Below are 4,346 nucleotides of genomic sequence, written 5' to 3' on the forward strand. Positions count from 1 at the left end.
TTGTGTCCCAGATTTACTGGATTGGTTGAGTTAGGAACTTTTTGTATTTTGTGTTTTCTTTGACTGTTGTGTCAATATTTTCCATGATATCTTCTGCACCTGAGATTCTCTCTTCTATCTCTTGTATTCTGTTGGTGATGCTTGCAACTATGGTTCCTGACTTCTTTCCTAGGATTTCTATCTCCAGAGTTGTGTCTCTTTGTGATTTCTTAACTGTTTCTAATTCCCTTTTTAGGTCCTAGATGGTTTTGTTCATTTCCTTCACCTGTTTGGTTGTGCTTTCCTGTAATTCTTTAAGGCATTTTTGTGTTTCCTCTTTAAGGGCTTCTACTTGTTTACTCAGTTCTCTTGTAATTCTTTAAGGGATTTTTGTGTTTCCTCTTTAAGGGCTTGAACCTGCTTACCTGGGTTCTCCTGTATTTCTTTAAGGGATTTATTCAGGCCCTTCTTAAATTCCTCTATCACCATCAGGAAATATGATTTTAGATCCAAATCTTGCTTTTCTGGTGTTTTGGGATATCCTGGAATTGCTATGTGGGGAGTACTTGGTTCTGATGAAGCCAAGTAGTCTTGGTTTCTGTTGGTAATATTCTTGCATTTGCCTTTTGCCATCTGTTGATCTCTGGTGTTAGATGTTCTTGCTGCCTCTGGCTGCAGCTTCTTCCTTCTGTGGGTCTGTAAGCCTGTGTCAGATCTTCTGGGAAATCAGCTCTCCTTTGTTAAGACCCATGTGCAGAGGGGTCTGGATCAGTCATCCCTCCTGAATCCTGGGGTCAGAACAAACCCTGGAGACAGGCTCTCCACTTGTGGGAAAGTTGCAGAGAGGGCTGTGGATCTACTCTCCCTCCTAGGTGTAGAGATAGGTAGAAGGAATCCTGCACTGGCTGCCCTTCCACTTCTGAGGCCTGTGCCTCCTGGCTGGTCCATCCTAGTCCTGCCTTAGAAATTCACTGGAGAGAAAATGACAATCTCACCTGAGTCCCTGGGTTGGAGCACTCCCTGGAGGCAAGCTCTCCACTTGTGGAGCAGAGAGGGCTGTTTATCTGCAGTGTCTCCTAGGTGTAGAAGGAGGTAGAAAGGATCCTGGGCCCCCTATTAAGTATTTCTTATGAAGTATTTGGCTTGCTAGTATCCTTTTCCCATTTTGTAGCTTGTTGCTTCACTCTCTTCATTTTTTCTTTTGTTGTAGAGAGGGCATTAATATTGATTCAATGCCACTGACCCTTTTAATGAATGCTGATTTTTTGAACAATATGAAACAATTGTTTATACTGATGTCAAAGGGAATTTTCCATATGATTTTTCCTGGTAGCTATTACTTCAGTCTTTTCCTAACATTAACCTTTAATATACTTGAATTAACTAGTTTTTAGATGTTATAGAAGAATAGTTCATTTTCATGCTTTTTTGTGTAAACAGTTTTCCTAACACCATTAATTGAAGTGAACCTTTTTTCTCCATATTGTGTTCTTGACACCATTGATGAAAATAAGTTGTTCCTAAATGTGTGAGTTTATTCTGTTCCTTTCTATTCTATTCATTTTATATTCCTCTTTTTCTACTTATGCCATATTGCCTTAACTATAAAGCATGATATATTTGTAACATGCTGGGAAATCAGTAAGTGTGGTGTTCCTAGGCTTGTTCTTGTTTATTTCCTAGGCTGATTAACATTGTTTATGGTTCCTCACAGATGTAAAGATTGTGTTTTTTTATTGCCCAGGGATTTCTTATGAATTTAGACATTTCTTCCTAAACTGAGAAGGGAAAATCATACGCTTCAGGCAGTGAAGGATACTTATAAGGATCAGGAAAATTAGAAACTCTTATTACAAGATTTATAAGAACGCTGTAAGCCATCACTAGGAAGAGGAGACTATGGTTTGCAGAACTGCCCACATATTTTGCAGACAACTCCAGGTTGTATCTTTTGTGAACCACCACTTATATTCTTACTACTAGTAGTTCATCTATGATGACATAATCCCAATAAGCTCATTGCTTCACCATGCTAGACTTGATGGAATCACATTTTTGGTTTCCCGTTAGTCCCCTATTTTGTGTAAATAAATATACATTTGTAGATATCTCTCCAGGGAAAGCTATATAATATTGTTATCTTCTGAAAAAATAACTTTGTCATTTTGATTACACTGAAACCATAAATTGGGGGTAACAGGGACATTACTATGGTTTGGGTATGGTATGATTGTGTCTCTTTAATTTTTTTCCATATAAAAATTATACTCCTGGATATTACACTTGCTTTTCCCTCTATCTAGGACACTATTCTCTGGCTTTTTGCCTTTGTTCACACTTCCACTAAAGATTTGCTTTGCTGAAATCCTCTGCATCACTTATGACCTGTAACAGATGCACACAGGGATATATTTATTTATCCTTAGATAAGAAGTTGGAATTCCTTAAAGGTCTGTGGAAATATCTGAAATCTGATAAGTCCTAAATTTAAAAGTTGAGGAATTAGGTGGAAGTGGTGGCATATATCTTTAATCCCAGCACTCCATAGGCAAAGGTAGACAGAGCTCTGGGGGATAGTAAGCCAGCCTGGTAAATATGGCTAGTTACAGGACACTCAGGACTATACCAAGGAACCTTATCTTGAAAAAAAAGAGAACAAACAAAATATGATAAAATGAAATAAAAATTGAATAATGAATATATGTACAGTTGAAAAAGTATAGAATCCTCCATTCTCCATAAAGTTACTGCTTAAAAGATTAAATTGGATGAAAAATATATGGCTTGTGATAAAAGCCTGATCAATCTGCATTTTCAAAGACTTTAATAAACAATTCAAATATATTTTATCTAGGCTTAGGCACAATTTCTTTGTAATTATTTCTACACAAGTAAAATATTAGCTAAACCATGATTAATATTTCAACACTTATACTGAAGTCAATTATAGTTTTAGTAAGTATAAGAAAAGTCTTCAAACTTTAGATCAAATATCACTGCATAAAAATATTTTCCATTTGGTGAGTTAAGAACTTAAATCACTAGAGACTTAGAAACAATAAAATACATTGTATAAATTTTACATGGAATCTCCCTGGGGATTTAATTGAAATATCTAAATAAAGTTCATTTATGTGGTACTTCCTAAAGTTAATGCACAGTTTAGTAGCTGTCAGTGATTTTTAATGTGCAATTATTTTAGTTTATGTGCTTTTGAAATTTAATATTCTAAGTTATACTTAGGATATTTTTAGAGCTGACAAATTTCACAAGGACATTTAGTTGAAAAGTAAAATATTAATATGTTAGCTTGTGCTTATTTGTAATATTTAATTTGGAGTAATATAAAAATTTGTATACTTATCTTGTCATATTTTATGTTTTGATATTCTTTCAATAGTACAGTAGAGAACATGAGCTCTAGTATTTTTATAAAATAGATATTATTAAATACACAGCTCGTATATTTTTCTTGCTTCATGTTTTTATTTATATTTCCCAGTTATTTTGTATATGAAAACAAGTGCTTTGGTCTTGTATCTGTTACTAGTGTAGTATAAGAAATAATAACACAAAGAATAAGGATGAGGTACTAATTCCTTACTTAGTAGCTGTACTAGAACATCATTCAAATTTCCCAAGTCTCTCTCTCTCTTTCTTTCTCTCTCTCTCTCTCTCTCTTTCTCTCTCTCTCTCTCTCTCTCTGTCCTATCTACATCTATCTTTCTATTTATCTATCTATCTACCTATCATCACATTTCTTTGCAAATTCATGGGATTCTTATCAAAATTAAATGTGTTAAGTCAAAGGTTTATCATATACTAATGAGAAGAGAAATGATATCTATTCCATATATAAATTAACAAAAACTGATATATATTCTAATTTATCTAAAATTTTCATAATTTTGTTGGCTTACTGAAAAATTTTAATTTCTTTTGTTCTTCAGTTTTTCAAAGTAATGGTTTGATTTTTATAGTTTTCTACCTACGGTTTTCTTATTCATCTTCCTCTTCTATATTATATCTTTCCCATGTCTCCCTTCTACTAGTGGTGTTTATCATCTTAGTAGTAATATTCTGCTTCTATTTCACATGTGTTTGATTATTCTTTTCCTTCTCATTACCAAACATTAAGGTTTGATTTTCTTTCTTAGCATGATGGTATGGTATATGCCTTTAATCCCAGGACTTGGTTAGCAGTAGAAAGTGGAGTCTCTTTGAGTTCAAGGCCTGATGGTGTACAAAGGAAGTTATAGGACACAGGACAGTCAGGGTTATATAGAGAAGGCCTGTCTCAAAAAGGCCTGGAGTTGTCTGAGAAGGAGATTTATTTTTCTCCTGTTATAGTACCTTTACAGTTTCAT

Source organism: Mastomys coucha, chromosome X, assembly GCF_008632895.1.
Source record: "Mastomys coucha isolate ucsf_1 chromosome X, UCSF_Mcou_1, whole genome shotgun sequence".
Classification (NCBI taxonomy): domain Eukaryota; kingdom Metazoa; phylum Chordata; class Mammalia; order Rodentia; family Muridae; genus Mastomys; species Mastomys coucha.